This window comes from Pipra filicauda, unplaced genomic scaffold (genome assembly GCF_003945595.2).
Source record: "Pipra filicauda isolate LSUMZ 115617 unplaced genomic scaffold, ASM394559v2 scaffold230_size2164044_pilon, whole genome shotgun sequence".
NCBI classification, from domain to species: Eukaryota; Metazoa; Chordata; class Aves; order Passeriformes; family Pipridae; genus Pipra; species Pipra filicauda.
In genome coordinates this window covers 2,091,125-2,110,007 of record NW_024104344.1, presented here as the reverse complement: position 1 = coordinate 2,110,007, position 18,883 = coordinate 2,091,125, and positions in this window count along the sequence as shown.

Sequence of the window (18,883 nt, the reverse complement as noted above, 5' to 3'; positions counted from 1 at the left end):
GTTGAAGTATTGATGAGCACAAGTCTATGTGAATACTTCAATATTGCTTTAACTTGCAAGCTGTGAATAGTGAATGCGTGATCTCTCTTACCAAATAGTATTTAACACTGCGTTCAGTAAAGGAATTCAGAGACAAGGAGCTTGTTCAACTGGAATAAAATAAATATTCACAATGAAGATATTAATTTCTCTTTCTAGAAATATTTTTTAAATTAATTATTTAGCTCAATTAAAAAATATTAGTTTGGGGGGGCATGGGAGGGTTGCTTATTTACACTGTTGATAACTTTTTTATTAAACTAGTATTTAATAGTTTTACAATCGCACTTCTCAGAAGTGCAACCCTCATAGTCACAAAATCACACTCATCAGTTCCCCATGCTACCTAATGAATAAAATGTGGTTACAGAGAGAATACTGTAGCACTATATCTGATGAGAAACTTGTTTAAACATGTCTTAAAATGGCTCTTTGTGGTCCCTTTGCAAACACGTGTTTCTTCTTCCCAACACCCCCCCACAGCAACTGTTATCTCCCATGCAGGAATGTCCTGGGAAAGGTGTCCCGAGGTGTCCCATTGGTCCTTTGTTTAACCCCTTCCTATTGGCTGTTGACCCTTTACCTGATGGTTTCTTTTGTGTGACCCTGAACTTGTGATTGGTTCCCCTTTGACCCTCCTAAAAGCTTTATAAACCCCTTCCCAACAATAAACTCTCTCTTGCCTCCTCTCCACGCCCGGTGTGCTGTCTCTGTGCCTGCCATGGAGCCACGTGGGTGGTGGGGGGAGGGGAGGGCACCTCTCCCCTCCAGGCTTGGGGCCTGAAAAACCCTGTCGCTGGAGTCCCCCTTCCCCGTCCACCAAGACGTCGGAAATGGTTCTTCAGATGGAGAAGGAACTAGAGCTGGGCTCCCTCACGTCGTTGGATGGGGAAAGGGAAACCCAGAGAATACTTAACAAGACTCAAGGGTTGTGAGTACACCAGGACCCTACAGGCCAAATCTCTAGTCTGAATGAAGTGTGAACACACATGTTTTTTGCAGAAAGGGAAGTATTACGAGCTCACAACACCCATTCTGCCAAGCAAACAAAGTTTTGGTTGTAAGTCAAGTGACTAGTGTGGTTCTGTTCAAGTGGCCACCCAACATGCTCATGTCAAGACTATCAGACTGTCAATTGTGGTAATGGTAGAATTGTAATGGCAGATTTTTAGAAGCATGGTTTCTACCACCCTCATAAAATGAAGTGTATTTAATTTCTTAGATAACTTACTTGAAATGTTGTTTTTCATCTTTATACAAGTCCTATTCATGGAAGAAGTGCATTTACTGAGATAATCTCACACTGAAGATGCAGCTGGGTGTACAGCTACTGTGTGTCATTTTGTCCTCAGGAGTATAAATAACTTCCTGACAAATTTACACAGGAAAAAAAAGCTGATTGCTGAGACCTGTACACAGATGCTAAGATGCGCAGTTTAACTAGTCTTACTATTTTCAAAAGACAATATAAATAGTGATTTATGGTCTTGAAACAGGAGGCAAGTAGTGTGTTTTCTGCAAGGCAGTTACACCTTACTTTTCATGTAGGACTTGCAGCACAGAGGATTGCAGAACTTAAATCATTTAGTCCTTAATGAGACAATTCAAAGTGTTTTGAAGTCCTTTGTTCCTTACAAAAAATAAAGCCTACAGATGGAACAAAAGGTATTTACTGATTTTGCACAAACATAGTTGGCCAGATAGACACATACTGCTGCTGTCTTGTGTCTGGCCAATTCTCAAACACAGATCTTTAAAGCTGTAGCTAAAAGACTCGCTCTGTCAAGGGATACTAACTTCTTATTAGAGTGGAGCTAGATAATTCTAAAGCTCAGACAAACCACGAGAAGGATTATTTTTTTGCACAATTTACTTCTTATTAGCTCTTGAGTAACACTGGTATTATGTAAAAGATGAGAGCAAAAATCCATCCATCCTTGGTAGGAGTTGTCCAGAACCCTAAATGAGCCAGTTCAGATGAGGACACTTTGCCTTCTGTTGTTCTGTTCTGAATACCAGGGTTGATTCCCATGTGAAGATTTTCTAAAAGATATCTGAAGATCTCTCTGGAAGAGTGGTGTGTATCTATTGTCCCTGAATACAACTACAACTCATTTCCTTGTCATTTAGGTAAAACAAATTGTACTTAAAAACCACATGTCCTGCATGAAGCAGTTTGCATTTCCTGCCTAATCTCAACCAATGAAGCAGAACACAAGAACTTAAATGATATGCAAAGAACAAAAGAGCAGGAAAAACTCATTTATGGATGAAACAAAGTACCACATTGTTGGAGTGCAAAAATGAGGATAGAAAAGAAAGCATCGAATTCAACATTCCTCCCAAAGAAGAAAATACCTTATAAGCAGACATGGATTTTTATTGACTCCTTAAGAATATGTGTTTCCAGTTTTGTTATGTTTCATATTTTGTTGTATAATTCCCCATATACTATACTGTTACGACCCGCCCCAGGAAAAGGGGAGAGGGGGGTAACTCAGGTTTTTATCAATAATTCCCTTGGGGTGGATTAAAGTGAAACGACACTAAATAACCGGTGTCATAAAACATATATTTTAACAATTTTGAATCAATAGGTAAGTTAACATTTTTGGGTGCTGTCATAACCTTTCTGGGGAGGAGAAAAATGCATAGGGGAGAGAAAGGCAGGATAAGAGCAAGGGAGAGTAAGAGAAAGAAAAGCTGAGAGTGGACAGATGTATATAGTCACCGCCCACGGGGTCCAGCGATGCTTCCATGTCTGTCAGTTGAAGTGGTGGCCTTGATCTGCTGGGGGTGAAGGAGGGAAGCCCCCATACTCCAAGAAGTTATGAGTTATATCCATGGTTAGTGTCACAGGCCATGCCTCGAGCCTCCAACATCTCCTAGGTCTGTGTGCTGAGCTTTTGTGTCTCGCCTGGTTCCCGCCTTTCAAGATTAGCAGAGGGAGGGACCTGATTGCTCGTCAGATGTATCAATAGTCAAAAGCCTGCAAGCTCAGCTCTTGCCTTTTCAGGACTTCACACCTTCAGCATTGGAGGGAGGGAGGGGCCTGACTGCTCATCAGAGTCAAAAGCCTGCAAAAGTCTCCTAGAATGCATAAATCATTAACCATTTCAGTCTCTGACATATATCCCAAGTGCCAACCCTTTTTCTCCTGCAATGAGCTGCACCACATAGAAGAGGAATAAATCTCACCTGAGCCAAGTCCTTAGGAAGACCTCACTCAAACAATTACTTGTGGAGTGTCAGGATGCATGCTCAGACTCTGCATGATCAAAGAGCTCAGCATGAATGACAGATAACATAGACGGGAATATCAGATAAGCGTGTCAACTTCTTGTCTCCTAAACGAAGGGTACTCCTCTTGCACAAAAGTATCTTTTTATGAAAAGGTCCCAAAAGCAAAAAAAAAAAAAAAAAGAAAAAGAAAATGGTGGTCAGTGAGAATTGAAATTACCCCAATACTAGGAAATGAAGAAGTTGAACACATTTTGGTATGACAGAACCTTCTGAAAAAGGGAATTGCTACCTGTTTCTCCTGAAATGATGGTGGCCATTGTTTAGCTGAAGGTCCCCATGGATAAAATCTCTGGTTCACCAACCATTAACAGGGAATTCAGCCGGTTACAGGAGGCACCATGATTATAGCATATTTTAAAGTTTGCTATCTGATATGGTTTGAAGCTGGCTCCCTGCCAAGTCTCCAAACCCTACCACCAGAAGTCGTCCCCCACCCCCCAAAAAACCTCAGGGAGAAGAGGGAGAAAAAAACTAAGAAAACCCGAAACGAGAGAGAGACAGCTAAAGTGAGATATATAAATATATTTACACTTTTGTTACAGTTATATACAGTTGAAATATATACAATTTCACAAGGGAAAGGGAAGGGGGAAGGGAAAAAGAACAAAACCAAAATAAAATATATATATATGTATCCCAATTAGTGACCTAATATCTAACAACTAAAAGAGTTAGCAAAGAAATACCTCACTACTCTCCTTGGGACAACCGAGAGTCTCTCTGGACCGACCGCCGGCAACCTCTGTCCCCCAAGGTCGGCAAGGCCTCACCAGGCCTCGCTCCCCAACACGGCAGACTCAACAGCAGGGAACCTGCACCTCCAAGCCGCTGGAAGGAAAGAGTGCGAAGGCCTCTCCTCCTTTCTTCTTATAGTCTGGCTTAGGTAAAAATCGTAGGGAATACTGGGTAAATCTGGACCCTTCCTTGGTTACAAACTGGTCAACAAGGAAGGCCTAGACCAAACCACCACACTATCACATAAAATTTTCAGACTTTAGGCACAACACTGGCAACACAACATGTTAAGAGGAGGACTTAGAGACCTAGAGGGAATTTGGGCAGGCAATGATCAAAGCAGTGTTTAAGATAAAAAAACCCAGATGAGAATATAGACAGTACAGTTGTATTTTAAAAATCTTATTTAGATATTCTGCCTTGACAGAGATGCGTTAATGCCAACAAAATGTCACCCAGGAAGCAGCGAAATTATATCTGCACTGGAAAAAGATTCTTCTTTTTCCTAAATAAAATATATTTCATTTGTGTCACAGATAAACTGTATTTCTCTTGTATCAAGATAACTGCAAATAATTGTTCTTGCAATTTTTCTTAGTAAGAGAAAAACAACAAAGTCAGTGAAAATGTGGAAAATAACCAGATTGTCTATGTCAGCAAGTAAATCAAGAATCTTGCTTCTAAGAAATTTCCATTTTATAATGATTCTCAGAAACCTCTTTGTGATTACTCCGCAACATATTCAGTTGACTTCCCCTGCTGTAGAAATGCTACTATAAGGCAGCACTATGCAATACTATAAATAAGCTTAAGAGATAGATATAAATATTATCATAACCTAACTCCTTTTCAGACAACTTTTACATAAAATAATTTTGAAGTTAGGTCTGTCACATTAGTTTTCTAGTTTGAACAATATTTTTTTTCAAATTCATACCATCAGATGCAACAAAAAAGGTGGTTACCCATTCAAAATTTCTTCAGTCAGAATAATGTAAAGAAAGCCTTTTAAATTACAGTTTATGACATTTTTTGCCTTTAATGTGGAACAAGTACAACCTGTTTTATTCAACAATCATTTTGCAAAATCTGTTCAATGAGTCTTTCCTTAAATTTCAATAACTCTTATTTGTCTGTACTTCACATACTTTATGTGTACTTTGTTGTACCACATATATTTTGAATACTTTGATATGGAAATGCTGCACTTCTGGCATTACTAAGAAACTTTCAGAATTGAAGTTTTTCATTCATTTTACATTTCTCTTTTTGGTCTCTTCTTTTGCTTATTCTGCAAGAGGTCACTGTGGGATTCTGAAATAATCAATTTAACCCAAAATAGGCAAAAATCTAAAACTGATTATGCGTGTTTGGTACTAGAAAATATATTTGTTTCATAGTGCCACACACACTACAGCAAAAACTGTGTATTTGATATTCTTCAATTCCAGCATATATTACAGATTACACTGATAATTTTGATCATCATGAAGCCTTGTTGCAAGGAACTCCCACTGAAATTAATAAGAGTTGTAGACATTTGTCAAGTAGGGCTCTAATAGCACCATGTAAAAAGACAGAGATTAAAGGGGGAAAGTGATGCAAACTGAATGAAAAATAAAGAGAAATCAACAGTTTAAAAATGATGTTGTGAGCAATTGAAATAGACTGTCCAAAGCAGATTTATTAAACTTTAGTCTTTAAAAGTTCCTTTATAGAATGCTAGTGATCCTGGTTATAAGATTGAAGTAAATGTGTTCTCCTCTTTAATGGGAAATAAGCACATTTCCCATCCTAATAAATTAAAAAAAGGATAAAAGTAACTTTACTTGTTCTTTTTCAAGAAACATTCAGTAAAATGAAGTAGCAATATTTATCACTCGAATTAACCACTAACCATCAAGTTGACCCAACAACAGATAAGACTCATAGGTCTAATTGCTGTTCCATGTATAAATACCCTAAAGTGTGGGATTCACTTTTAACATGACCTATATGTTCAGACTGAGTTCAATCTGTGAGGAACAGTAGTACCAACAAAATTAATTTCTGTAGAATGCTGGAAATGGCTACTATAAACCTCCAAACATCTCTTTTTCAGCATTGTATTAGCAGTTGCAGAGTACTTGAGGGAATTTTCCCAGCTTATCTAAAAGCAGCTTTGGATTTTATTTTCAGCTTGAATAAAAGCAAGTAATTCCTCTGGAATGGTAAATTATGTATTCTTCTTGCCATACCAATTTTGTAATGGACAAAACATACTGTAAAACTGCAAAGTCACAGTGTATGTAGAACACAGAATGTTACCATCTATTCTGCTAAATCAAATGTGGAAATAACCTTGTAGCCACTTTGAAAGTAAATATAGCCGTAAGGAAAACTCAGAATAAGGACACAGACATCTTTGTGTAAGGGAATAGTAGCTGTAATTAGGATGGTATCCATTGTTTATTTTGCAAAAAAACCTCCCACCTCTTACAATTCTCAAATTCCTTGGTCTTAATTACTTCTCCTCTGGAAAACATCAATCTTCTCAGCTATCTCTAGAGGTCACATAAGGTAACATACCATTGTTTAGGATTCCAGTCAGTTCCACTTCATGTGCCATGGATGTTTTAAGCAAACATGTAACTAAGCAGAAGTGATGGTGTAGTGTCTAATTTCAGTACAAGAAAGTTCTATGAAGCTCAAAATTTAAATACACCCACTCACACTACCAATAGCATCCTTACTCAATGTCATTTGAGTCTTTATTAATCAGGACTATGACAGGAACCAGGAAGCTTATGGTCCTGTTGACTGACTCAGAAGCGCACAGATGTTTTCAGAGCGGAAAGCTAAAATTAGGACCATTTACTTCATTAGGCAGTATCATCATATAATGAGTAAAGGATCTCTTTATTCTTGAAAAAGGCAAGGGATCCCACTGCCCATTTGCATTGCTTTACCCTAAACCTCTTTAGGTAGCTCAGAATAGACTGAAGTAAGTGTTCGAACATCTAAATTAAAGAAAAAAAAATAGAATCAATGGATCCTTTTGACCACATAACAGATTTAATACAATACACACCAAAAAATTTGTTGATATTGATGTCTATTCCTAATTCCTCTGTTTGTCTGAGAAAGGCAACTGATGCTCACACCATTTTGATATGAAGGGTACTGTTAGGAAGTCCAGTCTTTCCTGTTTGGACATTCTTTCATCAACATCAGAAGAAACATGTTGCTCTCCTTTGACAATAAAAGGCATACACATGTAGCCTGAGAAATAATTTTTTTTCTTTTGTCTTCATCAGGTTCAAGGATACTCAAAAGATATCCCCAAACAACTCCAATCACATGTAACTTTATATTCTTCCAAATTAACATTCCACAGTTGTTTAATCTTTCTACATTCTCCCCAGCTTTGTTATTTATTTGATATTTATGGTATGGTTGCCTCATTATCTTCTGTATTGGTCAACAATTTCACTGAGTTTTTATCTTTTATCTTTTATTATTTATAATAATTCTATTTTCTCACATAGTTATCAGCCTAATAGATCCTTTTACTCTGCATGAGTGATTTGCATTGAAACTGAAAAGTACATGCCCCGTGCTGCTTCCATTCTTGAAGTGGGGCTTCCCTTTACTTAGGGAAAATTAAACTTATAGAAGCAATTTTGGTGAGACCTAAGCTAACGTTCTCTCAGAAATCTCTGTCTTAAAAAACAGAAGTTGAATTCCTTTCAGAAGAGAGTGATGGGGAAACCCTAGTTCAAAGGTCTTTCAACTCAAGGAGCAGTTCCACACATCTGTGGGTGGGTCACATCATCAGAAACCATTCAGTAATGTCAGTGCTTTGCAATGAACATGAAGAAGAGGGTCAGTGATCGGGAGAGGAGAGCAGTACTAGCTAGAAGATAGCTATCTGTTACTGGCTACCAATCATCAATCTCAGTCTTCAGGGAGCTTATCCTGGTCAAAAAGACTGCAATCCCTGATGCCTCTAACTCTAACTAGACAATGATATGCAAGAAAATCCATGAGACACAAGGTGGAGGCTTGCGCGCCATCTCCTCGGTTCTCTGCCCATGACTGGTCAGTCTTATCCATATCAAAGTACGGAACAAAATCAGAAGGACCCATTGAAACTCAGCGTAATGTAGTCATACTTGTAGAGCTACAACAAATAGAAAGTTGTTTGCTTATCATTCAACAGGATTAGCTTTTTCACCTAACCTCTCCACTGTGTGGTCAAACTGTGTGCCTTTATCCCTTCCATGGGCCCAACTCTGCTATCAAAGGTAACAAAATAAACAGGATGGAGTTCATGTAGTCAGAGCCCTGGATACTTCATCTGGTGACCTCCTTTCTCACTGTGGACTGAGTCTACAAACCTGAATGATTAAAAAAAAAAAGAAGGTGAAAAGGCAGCTTTGCCATCTCCTCGTAAAAAATACTTATGTAGCATGATGCCTGTGTCTAATGAGGCCTCGTGTGTGGCATGACAGACACAAAGGTTGAAGGTTGCCCAGAGTAGGTTCAAAATACCATAGTATTACCTATATTAGTAAACAGAAATATCCCTGAAATATGAACAGGACCTGAGGATTTTAGGGGGAAAGTGGAGTACTCATCTCAAGTATTGCATGCTGTTTTGGATGCTACAATATAAGAAAGATACTAAGCTATTAGAGAGCATCCAACGGAGAGCTAGTAAGATGGTGAAGGGTTTAGAGGGGAAATCATATGAAGAGTGGCTGAAACCACTTGGTTTGTTCAACCTGGAGAAGAGGAGAGGTCAGCCTATGAAGGGAGACCTCATTGCAGTCTACAACTTCCTCATAAGGGGAAGTGAAGGGGCAAACATCAATCTCTTTGGTGACCAGTGACAGGACCTGAGGGAATGGCATGAAGCTGTGTCAGGAGAGATTTAGCTTAGATAATAGGAAAAGGTTCTTCACCTGAAGGTTGGTCAGGCACTGGAACAGTCTCCCCAGGGAAGTAGTCACAGCACCAGGCCTGCCAGAGTTCAAGAAGCATTTGGACAACATTCTCAGGCACATTTTATGGGTGGTCCTATACAGGGCCAGGAGTTGGATGTGATGATCCTCATGGATCTCTTCCAGCTCAAGATGCTCTATGATTCTATGATCAAGCTATTAGCAGTGTGTTACATAGAAAAAACATGATCAGGCAATTTTCAAAGCCAAAAAAAGTTGCAGTATCAACCCTAACAGAGGCACAAAAAGTTCACCAGAAATTGCTCTCAGATTATGGTTTGCTTCAATTACTGTTATCTCCAACAAGTTATCTTCTGATGTAGTGTGTTATCTCTTGAGTTTTCAAATAATAAAGCGTGGATTGAGCACGTGTAGCAAATAAACCTTGAGAAATCAGTGACTTTAATTATGCTGCACAAAGAGCTGTAGCAACATCAACAAAACATTCAGGGGAATGAATAGAGGAAACAATACGTTTTCCTGAACTGTCTACTGTGAAATAAAAAAAGAATTAATAATTCTGTTGCAGCAGCCACAATTTGTAGAAGTGATATTTTACTTCCAGCTGAAAGACAACACTCTCTTCTTGCATACCCCTGTATTTCTAGGAAAATAAAATCACTTTTCACTAAGGACAATTACTGAGACTGAAGTATTGTTTTCTATTTTCCTTGTAAAAAACAATTTTCCTTTTGCAAGTATTGATCACTTTACAAAGCTGTGATCTTTGACAGTAACACTGCCAATAATTCTGCATCTGGACAAAATAGTTTGTCAATCACACTAGTAGAGCTGTGGCCCATTTCAAGAAGCCCCTGTTTTTTCTTATCAGTGATGGAAGCAACGAACCAGGTGAGGAAAAGGAAGTTATTGTAACAGCTAGAGACTGACAGAAATATTATAATTCTAGTAACTGTGTTTTCACACTTCTGAACAGGTCAAAACAAGTGAAGGGGGCAGAGCTACAGTCTACTTTATTATATTCAGTGCTGGTTTATAAAGGAAAAAAAAAATCTGTATTCTCTAAGGTAAAACAAATAAAGTCATGCAGCTAACCTTGGTTGTGATCGTCACTTAGGAGATCGAAGTTTCTAGCAGTCAGTCAGTTGCACTGAATAAAGTATTCATGAGTGGTAATTATGACCTTATTGGAAAGGAAATAAAAAGTTCAGAAAGAATGACTCTAAGGTGATGATATTTTTCATTTTTAAAGTCTCTGCCTCTCAAGAAAGCTTCAACAAGCTTGTTGTGCAAGGTGTTGTGCAAACAAAGTGTGAAATCTTCCCACAAGATGCCAAGTATTTCCCTGAGTCAATTTGCAAATTCCATGATGTATAGCATTTATAAAAAGTTTCTGCTTCGTAGGCATAAATTTTACACTAAAAATGTTGCCTGAGAAATGGAAATTAGAAGTTTCAATCAAGTTTAGAACTAATTCAAATTTACAAGCATTTTTATGTGTATATCATCAAATGAGACTACTTCAGACTCTTGTTTAGATCAAAGTACACTTAAATGCTTACCCAGCTGCAAAACCAGTCTCAGCACAAGTCATGTTCAGAATATGGCAAATATATTTCACCTGGATTCTGATATTTGCATGAATATTGTTTGATCTTGATTGATGCTGGGAAATGACTGATTTTTTTTTCCAAGAAGACTAAAATGGCTTTAATTTTAAACCATATTTTACAGTTTAAGCTTCAAGGCAAGGATGGTTGTTTGTTTGGTTTTTTTGTCAAAAAGTAGTGATTCTGATTTTCTCATTACCCTGACAAGTTACTCACTTGAAAAGATAGTTCAGGAAGTAATAATTCCATATACTGAACACTAATCAGAGTTGAGAAATAGTATTTTAGCTGAACTAAGTGTCATACACACTTGAGATTTTTGTTTGCCTCACCATCAGATCTTCAAACTGAAGAGAATTCCTGAATCACAGAATCAGAAATATGTGCTCAGTTGACAAGTAACATTCAGAGTTTTTCCCATAATACTGTTAAATGTTGTGCTCAGTTAACTTAACACAATTGCAAACACAGTTGGGCATTTTCTTTTTAAGTCTTCAAGTAAAATTCTTAATGCAAGAAGTTTGTGATAATCAAAACACACTAGTCTTGATATGTGCTCAATTCCTCTACTGCCAAGTCTCCCAATTTATTCTTGACAAAAGGTATAATATTTTTTGCGAGGGATATTAAATCAGACAGTACATGTACTGTAACCACATTTCCAGAATTTGTTCTTTAATCAGTGACTCTCCAGCACCTGGCAGTATCCTCTGCAATTAACAGTATCCTCTGCAATTAACGCACTCTGTGCTTCCTTCCCAGGAGAATCAGAATCTGTATGAACAGTCTGACTCCTTTGGTATGAATCCAAATCATCTCCAGTTGTCTCACACTGCTTCAGGTCTCAGCCATTTTACTTCACGCAGTTGAGTTCCTTCACAGGAAAGGAAAAGAAAAACTGGAAAGACTTCCACTTGCTTGCACCTCTTTGGATATTTTCCATTTTTAAATCATATTCCTGTTTTACTTTGCCTTCTCTGAACTATATTCTCATGTCTTCTTTTTATTTTCCATACATATTATATTTCTTTGTATTTAACCTTTCCTTTTTTTATTATTAACTCAAGGAGCGAGTCCTGGCCACTAGACTAGTACTTACTAGCTACTAGCAGGACCCTAGGGAGATGAAACTTTGTCATTCACAGAAATTTGAGAGAGTGTAATTTTTTACTCAGAAAGCAGTTTGGTAGACTTTCCTTGTGAAACAGGTAGTCTCCTCCTTGCTGTTGGACACTGAAGAACCAGCTGAAAAATTGGAATTCAAGTAAATTATAAGCTTGGGTTGAATATTCAAGATAATCCCCAGGCAGGCACAACGTAACTGTTCTGTAATTTCCTGGCCCAGGAGCTAAGACAATACAAACACATGTATCACAATACAGATTAGAAATCAAACTCTTGAGATAATAATCCTTTCCCCCACAGAGAGTACTTGTATTCCCAAGGGATGTGGAGTACCTCTCTGTTGGGGAAAAAACCCGAAGGTGTCAGGGAATCAGCCAGTGATAATAACCAAGACTCTTCAGCAGTCAACATACGGAACCTGACAAAGGCAGAAAAGCTGTTCCCAAGAGGCCATGGAGAACAAGGAGCCTGTTGCTGCCCTTCATTTGCCCATCCTGTTAGGGACTGAACAGTAGAGCAAAGATCTGCCAGATGTCATCACCCTTACTTGTGTACGCTAGGCAAAAAAAAGGAGGATGTGGAGATTTGTTTCAAGACTAGGACATAACTTTGTCTACAGAGAACTTCGAATATCAAAATAAAATGAAGTCATTTCATCTTGATGCAAAATAACAAAAAGCAGTTATTTTTATGTGTTAGGTTGGTTGGCCTCAAGAGCTAGTTAAAATTTTTATGACCAGTTTGGGTAGCATGATGATAACTTCACTAATATTTTAACTTAAGATTTTAAAATTATTCATGCCCAGTCTCTCCTAAGTTTCTTTTTTCTTGCATTTGACTTTGAAAAATAGTCATTTCACACGCTTTTGTAAAAAGTTCACTTTTCTGTTATCTAAAAACAATTAATTTGCCTGTTTTTAAGTAAGCAATAGCTAAATATGTAGCCAGCAGGCTTTTTCATTATTTTATCTGTAAACATTGCACTGTAGGTTTTCCAGCTCTTTCATTTAAAAAATTTCTTTTCTTATAACTAGAAAGAGATTACAAAAATTATTTCCATTCCATCTGAATTATTTTCTTCCTAGCAGGTCTTTTCAGTATCTTTTCAAAGTATTTCAACCACTTTGAGACCAGAGAATAATTTCTCATATAAATGTACAGAAAAACTTTATTAACAAAATATATTTGAAAGAATTAAAAAATAAAGAAGTTTTTATATTTACCTTACCTTAACTGAAATAAAAATAAATTCTAAGTCTTTTCAAGTTCACAAAGTTTTCCATTTTTAATTCCTGATTCTTCCAAGGATTTTAATGTCCAGTGTACATCAGTGATGTCAGAAGAACATAAATATTACCAAATGTACATTTAATGCTCTTCAAGTTTAGATACATAATAATTTTAAAATCCAAAGAATTTGAAGTTTTTATAGAATAGCTTTGTAAAGAAGTAGTAATAAATAATCAGTGTATTCAGAAAGGTTGGTGTACAGAAATACCAGTGATCAAATCATGCTGTTAAACTCTCATTCATCAGCTATGACATTTCCTGCAATTTTGAGTAAAAACAAACTCCAGATTCAGATATACCATCCAGCAAAGCACCATTCTGAAGTCTTCTATCTACTCAGCTGCCACAGTCTTGAAGCAGCCTAGAATCTAACGTTATTTTCAATATATTTGAATGCCATAAGATTGTTCGTGTTTGTCAAGACTGATGTATTGTAATAGGTTCTGAGATGCTCAGCCTGTATTTTAGACCAGAATCACCAGTGCTGCACAAAGGGCTTGATCTGACTGTTGTTTCCCAAAACTTGTTCCAAGAAAGGCAACCTGACAGAACAATCTGTCTGTATCCTTCTGTAGGAACTGATATGGACTCAGGGGTGATTTATTCTAGTGAATAATACAAACTCTATTCTTTCTCTCTTCTTAATGTATTCTTTCTATTCTTACATGATTAAAAGTGGAAAGAAAATGGTATGCATACTTTCTTTCTTTCAATTTAGTTTTCTCTGCACAATAATATTTTCCATTAGTTGTTTTTAAGAAAAAATGTTTTTAACCATCTCTTTACTCACACAAACTTTCCAGTCCTCCTGTTCATTTTTTATTCCCAATTTGGCAATTTTTTTTTATTAGAATAACACTTTCTGAAATGAAAGAAACCAGGAATTTTGGTTAGAGGTACTTATCAGTCATTGCTTTATCAGTTCAGATACCTGTGCATACCCAAGTTTTTCCCATTGTAGTTTGCAAACAGTTCTAAAATAAGTCAGAAACTAAAATACACTTACATAGTTTCCAATTCCTCGTAACTGCAAAAACTGCTGGTTTTTTATACGCTGGTGCTGCCAATTCACACATCTTGAAGAGATCAATTTGTAGTCTCTAATAAAGTTTGCTTCTCTTTTTGTAAAAGTTCTTTTACCTTCCAGGAGGAAAAAAAATCTCATTTGTAGTTTGAAAATCTTTATTCCCAGTTAATAATAATCATAGCATTATAAAACAAAATTGTAATCTAAAACAATGTTATATACACTGGGAAGATGGGGAGGTGTTTATGTGTCTTTGCAATTGAAGCAATGGAAAACAGATCAACTGACTAAACTGTTTATCAAAGACAAAAGTAAATGCAAAAAAACCATTTCATGTTATAGATTAACAATGTGAAAAGGAGGGAAAATACATCCCTAACTAATCAAGCTAGCAGGTGATGCACAAACGTGTGCAAATATGGATAAGCTAACTAGTGAACTGAGATAAACTATACAGATTATAGATGGCAGTCAAGAAAAAAATAATACTATAGTATTAAAAACAAAAGTATTTACTTATATAACATAATAGAGAAAATAAAGGTGACTTAAATTCAAGCACAGTTAAAACTTAACACATCCTTTTTTTTGTCTTAAGCATTCATTGATAAGACAGTATGCTTATTTATATAAAAGTAAAATCTGTTCTGTGTGTTTCAAACTTAGTTTTCTGTTATATTTATTAACCTAGAAAACAAAATAAAGAGTTAAGTTAAACAAAGATGACCAAAACTATCATTTTGAGTTGTCCAGCTGTCCAGTCCTTAATTTTCCTGGCAGTTATCACTGAAGTTACCAGATTCTCCAAGATGGTCTAATCAGCATAACAAGCAGAAAAAGAGTGAACTTCATTTGGTGTACATGTGAGAAAGTATACTGATATTTATAAATTTGACAGAAAGAAAACCTAGAATAAATAAGTCCTTTGGATCCTATATAATGCTAGGTGAAGAAATTATTTTTAAATGTATAACTTTGTTTTACTTAAAAAGGAGAGCCTTAAAATTCATCTTTACAGCCTGAAAGTTAGCAGTTTTGCCAAATGATCTCAAATTCTATTCATAATTACAAACCAAAGTGGAATTTTTTCCTATTGATCATGTCCCTTTTCTTAGATCCCAAGTGCTGCTTAGACCACAGAGCAAATTATTATGCAAGCAAGACCTGTCACCATGGATTTAGCATTTTAGCTGTATTCTAATGAGATAATATTTCCTGGTTTTATTTTTTTTTCCCGTTGTGCTTTGCTATCATGAAGGAAGAGAAGAGACTCTTTCTCCAAGTCATGTCTGGTAAAGAAAGAGCAACCTCTGCCCAAGATTGAACATCTATGCACGGGAGGCAGCCAGGTCCCTCAGTAAATGCAACAACAGCAGCCATGGGATTTCTGTAGTCTGAAGGAAGTTCCATCAATGAACCTTTTTTCTTGTGAGCCACATCTGTCATTCAGATGATTCTTGATGTTTATTGTTTAGTTCCACTTAATTGTGTAGTTTTCTGTAAGTTTTATGTAATTGAACTGAAAACAGTTGAAATAAGTTAAATTTCACAGAATCACAGAATATTCTGAGTTGAAAGAGTTCCACAAGGATCATCAAGTTCAACTCTTAAGCGAATGGCCTGCACAGGAATCACACCTGTGACCTTGACATTACTACCATCTTGCTCTAATCAACTGAATTAATCTCAGGGTCTAAGGAATACATACTGGAAAATCATGAACAATGGGAAAAAAAAGTGTTTGGAAAAATGTCTAGGTCTTGTTAACCACATTCACAAGACGATAGGAATAATCAGAAGGTATTTACATTAAGTCCTGTTAACTACCAAATTTCTCAGTTTGTACATTAATTTATTGTGGTTCAGGACAGTTACTGAATGTTGGTTGTATAGTCCAGTTTATGATTTTAGATAATTTAAATTGGAAGATGTTGAAATTGTCAATGTTAATCTGTCATACCTGGTTTAAATTTATATTTTGAAGTAGAGTAACTATAATCAGGGAGAGCTTCAAGTTAGTGAAGGAGATTTAAAAAAAAAATAGATTTAAATAGAAATCTCAAATCTGGGGGAGGGAGATGAACACCAAATAACATGACTTGCTAAGTTCAGTTTATTATTTCCAAGGGCATAACTCTCTAATCTCTATAAATGGTATGTAGAATTTAAGTCTTTTGCTGTTCTAAGTGGGAGGTAAAACAACAAGCAGAGTTGGTGAAAATATCAGAATGAGTAAGGTTGGAAGGGACCACTGCAGGTCATCTGGTCCAACCTCACTGCTCAAGCAATGTCTCATATAGCACCATACAGCATGTCTTTTGAGTATCTTGAGCAAAGGAGACTCCACAGCCTCTCTGGGCAGCCTGTTCCAGTGCTTAGTCATCTGGACAGTAAAGCAGATCTTCCTCATATCCAGGTGGAACTTACTGTGCACCAGTTTCTACCCATTGCCTCTTGTCCTAATCCTTGGTACCACAGAAGACAGCCTGGCTTCTGCCTCTTGACACTCTCCCTTCACTTATATACATTGATGAGGTCTCTTCTCAGTTGTCTCTTCTTGAGGCTGAACAGACCCAACTTCCTCAGAGTATTCTGATAAGAGAGATGCTCCAGTCCCTTAATCATCTTTGTTGCCCTCCGCTGGAACTGCTCCAGGAGTTCCCTGTCTCTCTTGTCTTGAGGAGCCTAGAACTGGACACAGCACTCCAGATGTGGCCTCACTAGGGCAGAGCAGAGGGGCAGGATCACTTCCCTCGACCTGCTGGCAATGCTTGTCCTAACGCATCCCAGGATGTCATTGACCTTCTTGGCTCCCAGGGCACACAGTTGGCTCATGGACACCTCGTTGTCCATCAGGACCCCCAGAGCTCTCTGCAGAGCTCCTTTCCAGCAAGTTGATAGTGTGGTGTTGGATCATGGGTTGGACTCAAGGATCTCAGAGGTCTTTTCCAACCTGGCTGATTCTGTGTGTGTGTGATTCTGTGTGTTTGAAGTCAGCCTCCAGCCTGTACTGGTGCCTGGGCGTAGTCCTCCCCAGTTGCAGAGCACTGCATTTGCCTTTGTCAAATTCCAGAATTCAGAATGTTTTCTCTACCCATCTCTCCAACCTGTCAAGGTCCTTTTGAAGGGCTTCAGAGCCCTCTGGGGTATTGACCACTCCTCACAGCCTTGTGTCATCAGTGAACTTCCTGAGGAGGTATCTGCCCCTTCATCTAAGTCATTGATAAATAAGCTGAACAATATTGGGCCCAGAATTTAACCCTGGGGGACACCACTAGTGACAGACTTCCAACTAGACCCTGTGCCACGGAGTATGGTCTGCAGTTCAGCGAGTTCTCAATCCACCTCACTGTTCTCTTATCCAGTCCACACTTCCTGAGTTTGCCTATGTGAATGATGTGAGAGACAGTGTCAAAAGTCAGGTAGTTTTTTCATTATAAAAGGCAATCAGAATGGTCAAACATGATTTACCTTTAGTGAAACCATGCTGACTACTCCTGATCACCTTCTTGTCAGCCACGTGCTTAGAAATGGCCTCCAGAATGAAGCACTTCATCATCTTTCCAGGGATTGAGGTGACAGTGACTGGCTGGTAGTGCCCTGGGTCCTCCTTCTTGCCATTTGGAAGGCTGGAGTGCCATTTACTTTCTTCTAGTCCTCAGACAAACTAGAAATCAATACTCAGGTCAGCAAGACCAGACATATGAAGGAAAATGGAAAAGTTTATGAGGCAGCATGGTAGTGTTTTTGGGAACAATACTCATATTTGTCATAAATTTAGTCTGCTATATACTGGGGTGTTTATGTCAGTCGATGCTTGCAGTTCTCAAACCAAAGCACTGAGTAAAAGAAGTGTGAAAATTCATGCTGTATCTACTGTCACCTGAAAGTAGGAAGAGCTTTTGAGGAGAATGTGGGATATATCTCACTGAGGCTGAAGAGTAAATCATATAAAACCAACGTATTTCCTCTTTAGGTCAATAAAGCACAGGGAAATCAACAACAATAAAAGAATCAAAAGTAATTGCAACTGAATTAACCTAAATATTCTAAGGAGTTTGGAAATAAAGTCATCTTTGTGATAAAAGTCTTTCAAAACTTAAATTCAGATTCATACCATAGTTTTTATTATTACACAGTGATTTAGGCTTTCTATTTGTAAATAGAACTTAGGGCAGAATTTAAGTTTGGAAGAAAATCAAAGGTAACAGTCTTGTTTTATACTATATCTATCTGCTTTCTAAATTTATGTTGATCTTTCTGAACTGAAAATATACTGGACTCATTTTAGGATATCAGCAGTATGGGACTCTGTCTCTGATAACCAATGTAATAAAAGGGAGTAACAACAAGAAAAACACAGAATAGCCTCTGATTAATTTTGCACTGTGTGTATGTGTTTTTCTGCTAGAAGTAAGAAGTATCTAAGGTATTTATGATTAAAATTACATGATAATATAAATTGTTGACTTAGGTCCTGAAACTATTTTGAGTTGACCATTTCAAAATCTCATCTGAAAGCTTTCAATTTACTTTGATTCTAGCCCTCTCACTGGAAATTGTTCACACCAGGTACAAATTCATAGTGCATTTTAGGTGCTGATGTGAATAGGATTTGGAAAGTCTCATCAGTGTTTTCCATATGGGGACATCTGTAACAACCCAACCATAGGAACCTTTGCTGTAGCTTAAATAGTATACAGGATTTGAAGGGAAATTATACTCCCAAAAGTGGAATTTCAGCATTTCTTCTAAAGAAAACTAACTATCACATAGGTTTCAATTTGTATAAAATGCTTAATTCAGAA